Here is a 9992-nt window from a genome sequence, read left to right as displayed (position 1 = left end):
TTTCAAAAAACACATAAGGGGGGACCATTATGTGATTTTTTTCGACCAAAATTTTTTTTCGAGTTTTTTAAAAATCTTTTTTGATTAGACAGACAAAAAATCCAAAAAATTTCAAAATAAATAGTAAAAATTTCAAATTTTGAAAAAAGTTTTGGAAAATGTCTGAAATAGAAAACTTCATGGAATTTCAATAAATTTAACAGCAAGTTTCATTTTTAAGAAGTCCTAGAAGTTGAGAAAATCGCGATTTTCGGAACTGAAACGGATATACATAAGTCTGCTGAAACTGGCAAGGGGATGCTAAAATTTTCAGAAGTGTATAGATAGGCCATTCTTAAGGTATCCTGAATTTTTCATCAAAATCTGGGCTTACAATGTTTTTATCCAATTACCATAAAAACTCTAATGCACCCAAACAGCCAACTGATATATTTCATTTTCTGGGGAAGATATTCAAAAATGGCCAATCGACAAAATGTTTATCATAATATCATCAGTATTTTATCAGTTGAAAACTTTTTGATATCTTTCACATAAACCGAGAAAAATCAGATCTTCTAATACAGGCTTTACGGTAAGTCAATGAATTCGGTTAATTACATTTCTGGAGCAAAATTAATGTAATCTTGTATGTTTTTTCACAAGCAACACATCTTTGGAATCTAAAAAAGGAAGTCTCGAAAAACACAAAAGAAGCAAGTCGAAAAATAGATTAGGGTCGCGGCCTGGAGGTTCTTTTTTGTGGGTGTGGCGCATACGTGTTCCTGCCGCGAACGCTTCTACTTCCTTCACAATAGGCGAAGGAAAATAAAGAAAGAACGACTAGTGATGCCGTTTCAAACATTAAAAAACAGACAATTTTTTTTTCTTGAATTTTGAAAATGCATATTTTAATGGAATTCAGAGATTTATATATTTTTTGAGAACTTCCAAGCAAATATGACGATGACAAGGCTTATTCTGGAATTTCGATAAATTTTGGTCAAAATTTCAGATTTTCAAAAATTTAGAATCAGCGTTTTAAGAGCTTCCAATGAGTATAAACATGACCAGGTTTTTAATTTTTTTGAATTAAAAAAAAAAGAGTTTGGCGTCTAGCAGCCCTCTAGCGGCTCAGGCTTCCAGAAAAGACGACACGACTCGGTTCAATGAACATGACTGATCTTTTTTTCATTCATTCCAAGTATGTGTCAATCAGTCATTCCAAATATTTCTATTGGCAATGTATGCCTTGAAATCAGTCATACATATCCGATTATGAATATTTTAAGTTTAGCGACTGGTCAGCTTTTTTGAAAAAAAAAGGAAATCAATGAGATTTTTTTCAACACGGCGAGTAAGTTTACAGAGTGAACACTAGTTGAGAAAAATGAAGAAAAAGAAGAGAAGTATCAAAACAGAGTTGAAAAAAACGGAGAAAACACAGCTGACAAGCTGCTGCCCCGTTTTCTGTCCGCCTGTCCGGCTTGGTGTGTGCCCGGAAAGATTCAAACCCACGGGAATCGGACCAAAAAACAACAATTGATAGAGAAGAAGAAGAACAGAAAAAAATAGTAGGAAGATTGTCACCAAGCTAGATAAATGGGGTCAAAATTGAAAAAGGAAAAGATTGAAATGTGAAAATTCTTTATACCGTAAACACTCTAATAGAACGCCACCCGGACCGTTCACTTTGAGCCTAAATATCTCACTTCTTCTGAAAGATATCAAAAAGTTGTCAACTAATAAAATGTTTATCATGTAATGAGCAACATTTTATTAGTTAATCACTTTTTGATATCTTTCACAAAAAGCGAGATAAATTAGGTTAAACTTGAAGGGACCGTTCTATCACAAGTTTCGTGGCTCTCTCTCTCTCTCTCTCTCTCTCTTTCTCTCTCTCTCTCTCTCTCTCTCTCTCTCTCTCTCTCTCAAGTGAGATATATAGGCTTAAAGCAGGCGGTTGGGGGACGTTCTATTAAAGTGTTTACGGTAATTCGGAGAGAACACAATTTTTGGTGCCATTGGAGCACGAAGCAATTTGGAGGTACAAAATACCTTTTGAAATTCAAAATTTGTACCCCTAAATCACCTTGTGCCTCCTTGCAACCCTAAAATCGTAGTATCCTCCGGTTAGGCACATAACTCGGAGGGTACAACGATTCGGGGGGTACAAAGGGGTACACAGTGATTTAGGGGTACAAATATCACAACTCAAGGGTACAGAACTAAGTTTTTTCAGGTATTTTGTACCCCTGAAACCCCCTTGTAACCCTGAATCGTAGTACCTCCATTTCCGTGCCAAAAAAGAAAGATTGAAATGTAAAACTTGCTGATAAGCTAAAAGAGGTGAATTCAAAAAATCTTAACCACATGAAATGATGCTTTATGAACGTTAAGACAAGGGAAATACAAGAAAATGAATTTAGTCAGACATATCGGAACTTTTTGTTACAATTTCATCCTCATTTGCCGCAGAAAAAAACAACTCGTCGATCATCAACAGAAAAAAAGAGACTCCACCACACTGCTCGTCTTCTTTCTTTTTTCTGTCTTCCATAATCAACTCTCTCTCCTCTTCTATCTTTTTTTTGAGAAGTAAAAAAAACACGTGAAATATTTATTTTTTTTTGGCTTCCTCTTCTTTTATCTAACTACCCATAAAGCCTGTCAATCTCATTCAAGCAGCCCCTATTTCGATCACTTTATATTTAAGACTGATATAAGGAAATTCCAGAAATTGCGAGAATGATTTTTAGGGAATTAATCAAAATGTAAAGATATTAAAAATTTGTTTTCAATCAAATCAAAATATCGGCTGACTTTATAATTTCGGGAAAGGAAATCGAGAGTGGTTTTTTTTGTTTTTCTATGTCGGTTCTTGGAATATTCGGGAAAAAAAACTTTTATAGCTGGATAATAGCCATGTGAGGGCGTTTAGTGAAAACTGAGTACCGCAATTTGAGTAGTTTAAAGGCAATTGTTGAAAGAAAAAAGAAAAGGGAGTGGAAGAAATTTGAACTTTCTATGCGACACCAGTAAGCTAGAAAAGGTTTTTAAAGATCAGGAAGTTTCTAGAAAATTATATAGAGTCCAGGCCTTAGACTCTAAAGTCCAGCCAAGCTTGAACTTGAAAAAACGGTGACAAAATTCTGTTGAAGTTATTGCAATCATTCATTTTAAATGTGTCCCAGAGGCTCCATTCATTCTGAACATGATTGATATATCTCTGGTGTTTCGCTGGCAAAAAGCATGAAGAAATTGCGCGAGAAGAGTTTTGGAAATGTTTCTAGTTCTAGAGATTTTCATACTAGTAAACCGGGCCCAGCTATATCTTTTTTAGAATCAATATTTTTGAATGAACTAAATTGGATACGATAGACATTGACAAGTACTACAAACTGAAACTATTTTTGAAACTGAATCTCGTTTATGAACAAAGTTACAAGCTATAAAGCTGTGACCGCATAGCTTAGACGGTTTCTAGCGTGTAACTTTGTTCATAGGCAAAATACGGTACTCAAAATAGTATCGTTTTGTAGCACTTGTCTATCATATCCAATTTAGTTGGTGCAAAACTATTATTTCTAAAAGAAGCTATGGCGGGAATCGGCTAAACGCTGTCAGGGACCCGGTTGCTTTTTGGCTTGTAGCTTTGTTCATAGACAAGATACAGTACTCCAAACAATATCATTTTGTAGTACCCGTCAAGATCTATCCTATCCAATTTAGCTGGTGCTAAAATATTAATTCTAAAAAAAGCTATAGCAAGGCCCGCGAAGGGACGCCAATGACCCGTCAGGAGCCCGGCTGTCGTTTATCTTGTAACTTTATTCATAAACAGCTTTTTAAATAATATTATTTTGAAATACTCGTCAAGTTCTATTATATCCAATTTAGCTAGTCCAAAAACTTTGATTCTAAAAGAAGCTAGGAAGGCCCGGCTTACAAGTATGCTCTGAAACAATGGACTGGACAATTTTGCCCGATAAAAAAAAAAACGAAAGACCTCTCATCTCAACAGTTACGTCAGTGTCACTCATATCTTTCATGCATTACAAATGAATCCACATCCGCTTTCATACATTCGAAGCGTATGTGCCCCCAAGAAAGAAGGAAATGAATGAGGGCATGTAATTTTGACACACTGGTTCACTGGAGCCAACGGAGCCATTTTGGTGAAAAAAATTGAGAGAGAGACGGATTTTTTAAGAGAAAAGGGGCAATGGCGAAAACTTAATTATAGCTTCGGTTTTTTTGTTTTCAGCTGCCTAGTTTTGGGTTTGAATTAAAAAATCAGGACAATATACACGTAATAGAAGGGACCCTAACATTGAGCCAATTTCCTCGGTTTCTGTGAGAGATATCAAAAAGTAGTTAACTGATAAATTGTTTTTCATAATACCACAAACATTTTATCAGTTGACTCTTTTTTGGTATCTCTTAAACGGACTGATATAATTGTGCTCAAACTTGACAGAATGGGCGCTCTTCTATGATAGAATTTAAGGTAGTACCAAACGAACGATATTAAAAGATGGGGCGAGATTGGCTTGGGTGCTTTTTTGATTTGTATGTCATTGTATGAATTCAAAAATATACTCAAAATTTGGCCGGTCGGCTGGGTCGGCAGCCGGCCGGTCCTTATAGGGAGAACGCGATCTTTAAAGGAAAGACGTTATTAATACGTCCAGGAGAACCGATGAATGACGTTCTAATGTTTCCGGCTGAAGTTTCTTCGAGAATATTGACCCTGCTCCAAAAAAAAAGAGCTGGAAAGTATTATTTCATATAAATCCGGAAACGACACCAGAAAAAAAACCAGAAAACTTTCTCTTCTTGACACTAGTGACCCATCGAAGCGTGCTCTTCCACCAAGACATTTCAAATAAAATCGGTGACGCTAGAAATTGTGAAAACCGGAAGTGGCCTATACAAAAAAGTGATATATTCTAAAAACCAATAAAAATGAAAAATAGGCTGGTAGCATTTTGGGGACACTGAATAGGGCTAGGTTTTATAATACTCTGGTGTAAGTTCGACGGTAGGCGGAGCTTAGGAAATCCTTAAAGGCGCATGTATTTTCGTTATTCTTTTCGGGAAAAGTATTGAAAAAAGGTTAGAAATTAATTACGATAGTACATGTTCCTTTAAATGCGCCTTTAAGAACCGGACCTAAGCTCCGCCCATCTTCAAACTTTTTGCAGCAACGCACACTGGAATAGGTAATAGAATAGTGTGAGTTGGTCAAAAATGAAAATCAGTATCAAAACCAAGAAATCAATGTTGCACATTCCAAGAGAATCAGGAGAAGTGGAGCAATTTAGAACATAAGAGCCGCGAAGATATCAAATGGGGATCCAACAACTGCACTCTATTTATCACTGAGGTCGTAGATAAAACGAAAACAACTGTCACATACATACACCCCTATCAACACTCTTTCATACCTCTGCTTCTTCTTTTCTTCTTGATTCCTCATCTTGATCGTCTTGATACTTGACAATAATTACCCAAGGATATCGAGAGAGAGAGAGAGAGAGAGAGAGAGAGAGAGAGAGAGAGAGAGAGAGAGAGAAGCTAGAGGTTGAGACCTTGATAAACATCATTTAAAAAAAAGCTTAAATAATCTTATTAGAATCATGCACTAGACGAAAATAGAATGTAAAAATCATTCTTTTTTTTCCCATTTTTCTCAGCTGCCGATGACGAAATTTAATAAGTCTTTTTTCGTAAAGAACCTCTTCTCTACCTCGAGACTTAACTAACTTTGTTAGTAGGATCCTAATTAGATGTTTACCGAAAAAAAAGAATTTTTGAAGAAAGTAGACAACGTCAGATTTTCAAAAAAGGGGGATAGGAGATTTTTCAGAGTTTTCTTCAAGCTAGGGTGTGCATCCTGTCGTAACGGTGTACAATGCTTACCATAAAACCTTTATTACAAAGGCCCCTGCGAAGGACCCCTCTAATAGAAGGGCCTGAAATTAAAAACATCACTTCGTTTTCAGTAAAAAAATAATCTAGAAATCTCTGTTGAAACACTCTTTTTTTGCTCAAAAACTGGCTCAATTTTGATGGAATTCACAGATTTAAATGATTTCAAAACGAGAACTTTGACTTTTTCTATGATAATTTTTAGGGAAATATGCCCGGAAAAATATAAAGGTCCCTCCAATTGAAGGGCCCCTGCAATAGTAGGTAATAGAAGCTCTTCTAATACAGGTTCTACGGTATTTGTATGCCATCAGGAGCCTGCTCTAGCCTGGCTCAGTGGATAGGGGCGCGGCACCTCCAGCGGTGATCCCACAAGTTCAAATCCTAGAGGGATGGAATTTCGAGAAAAATATGTTTTTTCCCTACCCCCCCCCCTTTCAAATTTTAAGAAAGAAAATGGCTTCTAGAATTTTCGGAACTGAAATTTTCAGATTTTCAGAAAACCCTACCACCATCCCCCATCTTTAACGTTTTATAAAGGCTAAGAAAAAGTATACTTCTGAGAGCCCAATTGAGGTAAAAGCCAGAGCCGGAAAATAATTATTTCAAAAGATATGAAAATGATGCATCGCGACGCTTTTATGTCCTCCCACCATTTACTTGCCCTTTTCCTCTAAGTATTTTGCCGAGACACGGAAATAAGACATCGAGTCACTGGGCTGATAATCGCTGCAAAATATGTGAACACTAGTTGAAAAGAGGGGGCATCCAGAAGACGAAAAAAAATGTGAAAAACAAAGTGACGTTTTTAGGTACTTTGAAGCAAAGTGGATGATGGAAGCTCGCCTAGTGCCAAATGCATGGCCCGATAAATTTCGGATACTCTCAATCTCAGCGCTTTTTTTTTGAAGCTTCGAAACACCCCAAGGCAGTTCGGACTTCGTTGAATGGGGCGAAAAAAGATATTTTTGAACTGGAAGAAGAGTGTGACAAGGTCTCAGGGGATATAGATTTAGGGAATTATCTAGACTTTTTTTGTCAATAACACGCTATATGATACATACTTGTAAGTTTTTGTTGTGTCGTTCCCACACGGAATATTCGGTGGTCCGGAAGTAAAACAAACACAAAATATACATATTCAGAAGGTCAGAAGTCGACTTTCGAGGGCTAACGTCAAAGTTGTCGACTTGTGAAAAAGGAGAAAAAACAATGAAGAACTTGTGGAAGCTGGTGGGCGTGAGGCAGATGAATGAAGTTGAAAATCAGAGGAAGTTTTGGCGAGGGGGAAAATAATTGCAGCTGTAAGTTTCGAGACACAGAATAACATCGACTTCGATTAAAGTGTTTTGGCAAAGCATGAAAATACTTGAAGAAAGCATGAAAATACTTGAAGAAAAAAATATTTAAAAAAGAAAATTTATCTTATAAATTCTCGAAAACATAAAAAAAAGTGTTATGGTTTTCTAATCTTAAATGAAAATTGATTTGGCTGGAATTTGGCTCATTAACACCGAGAGTGAGAGTGAGAGTGAGAGTGAGAGTGAGAGTGAGAGAGAGAGAGAGAGAGAGAGAGAGAGAGAGAGAGAGAGAGAGAGAGAGAGAGAGAGAGAGAGCAATGAGACCTTTGCTCTCCTTCAAGTTTGAGCTAAATTATCTCGCTTCCTGTGAGAGATATCCAAATTGTGTCAACTAACAAAACAAATTCTGAAACCCTGCTGAACAATTTATTGGTTGACAACTTTTACTTATCTTTTACAGGAACTGAGAAAAATGGTCGCAAAGTTTAAAGCTAGGGGTTTAAAGGTATTGTTATGGTTTTCTAATCTGGCTGTTTTTTTCCGACCCTCCGAATGCGAATGATAAAGAAATATATTTTGTTTGAATTAGTTTTCTGGAATTTGACTTATTTGATTAACACCGAATGAATGAGAGAGAGAGAGAGAGAGCCACGAAACCTGTGATAGAAGGGTCCCTTTAAGTTTAACCTAATTTATCTCGCTTTTTGTGAAAGATATCAAAATTTTGTTAACTGATGAAATGTTTGTAATATTATGATAAACAGTTTATTAGTAGACAACTTTTTCATATCTTTTACAGAAACCGAGATAAATTGGCTCAAAGTTAGCAGTTAGCAAATGTCCTAGAAAATATGGCACCTAACCTTTTCATTGTTTCAAACTTTTTGAAAAACTATGTCAAAAACGAAAAGACACACCAGAAGCTCCCAAAAAGAGGAAGGAAACGAAAAGTTTTTCAAGTTCCCATTTCTCTCTCCTCCGAGAGATTTTTTTCGCTTTGTGTGTCACTTGTTTATGACTGGGAGAATTGAATTGAGAATTTGGAGGAAAGGGGCGGTTGGGTCAACGAGCGGACAAGCAAAAGATTAAAATGAAAAAGGACGAGAATTTCCAAAACTCTTCTTCTTCTTCATCTTGCACTGCCTTCCTTGATTTATTTAGGCCGAAGAACAGTTCAACGTCAAGGGAAAGCGGAACCAAGAGCAACCTGCAAACAAGAGAGAACACATTTTTCCAGAATAAAATTTGATTTACAAACATGAATAATAAAACATATAGAAGTGCATAGGTCGCTAGAATAGATTATAGGTTGTGGTTGTTCAGAATTTTTCAGACAAATAAGGATTCAATATTTGCTTGTGAACTATAGTTAATGTTTCAGTTTGTTTTAAAAAATAAGCCTGGGAAAATCATCGAATAAGAATTGAAAATTCTGGCCACTTCGTAACCGCAACACTTCGAAACCAGTCCTTTCGAAACCGTGGTAATACAGGCGAATGGATAAATTTCAGACTACAAAAACAATTTTAGGGCTTTCAAATACGCTTTCTCTGATAGAATACATTTTGAAATCTAATAAAAAATCCAAATATTGATGTTCTCAAAAGAAGAAAATTCTTGAATTTTTTGGATTTTCAGAATGTGTTCTATCAGAAAAAGCGTATTTGAAAACCCTAAAATTGTTTTTGTAGTCTGAAATTCATCCATTCGCCTGTATTACCACGGTTTCGAAATGGCTGGTTTCGAAGTGACGCGGAGCGAAAATTCTGGACTCCTCTTTGAAACTACATCTTAAATAGCGACCAAAATTATAACATTTCAAAAGTCTACGAAATGAAAATTTAGGATACAAGCTTTCTAAAACCATGTGTCTGATAATTTGTAAGTCCCCATTTCTTGACACTAGTCAGTTAACACACAAAAATGAATGTAAGCAAGAAAAGGGAAATGAAAGGCGCGTTGGCACATAAACGCTCTCGGAATATGCTGAAAAAACTTGAAAGACACAGAAAAACAGATTGCCATTCGGGCAGTGGTTTTGTTTATCTAGCCGTGTGTGGACTGAAAACAAAGAGACAATCGGAAACGAACGGGCGGTTATGTAGAAAAAGGCGTCCCACTGAAAATATTACTAGCCCATTTGACGATATTTTCGGAATTGATAAATGAATTCAATGTCCGAAACATTCGAGATTGAAAAAACAGAATTTCGAATTATGTAGACATTTCGACTTTAATATTCAGAGTTTTGAGTAGATGCCAAAAAAATTCAGAAACCGGTTTAAAAAAAGGAATTTTCGAAAAATTTTAAAAATGCATTTCCTTCGATTCTGTATAAAAATCAGTTTTCTAGCTAATCGGGAAGCAGAGATATAGCTCTTTGAAGTTTTGGAGGCTAGAGACGCAGCGTGTCTCGTCGTCTGCGTCTCTAGCCTTCATTTTTAAATGACCCGTTTCTCGATTTCTGGATGACCTAGAGAGTCCGTGTTTCAGAATTTCCTGGAGGTCATCCACGGAGATTCGCTTCTAGAAGACCCAACTGTCGTCGGAATTCTGAAATTGGCCGACTATTTCGATGCGAAAAGTTCCATCGGAAGATGTGCACAGGTGATTCGCGAACAATCCGTTACGGACGCTCCGCGTTCGCGCGCGGTTGAAATAGGAACCGCATACGGACCGTGCGCGAACCGTTTTTAGTAAATAGCAGTACATTATTCGGATTGATCCGTATTCTGTCCGTTCGCGAGCTCCGTATCCGATCCGATTGCGAATCATGAC

The sequence above is a fragment of the Caenorhabditis briggsae genome (assembly GCF_000004555.2).
Source record: "Caenorhabditis briggsae complete genome, chrIV, whole genome shotgun sequence".
NCBI lineage: Eukaryota > Metazoa > Nematoda > Chromadorea > Rhabditida > Rhabditidae > Caenorhabditis > Caenorhabditis briggsae.
Note: the sequence above shows the minus strand (reverse complement) of the source record.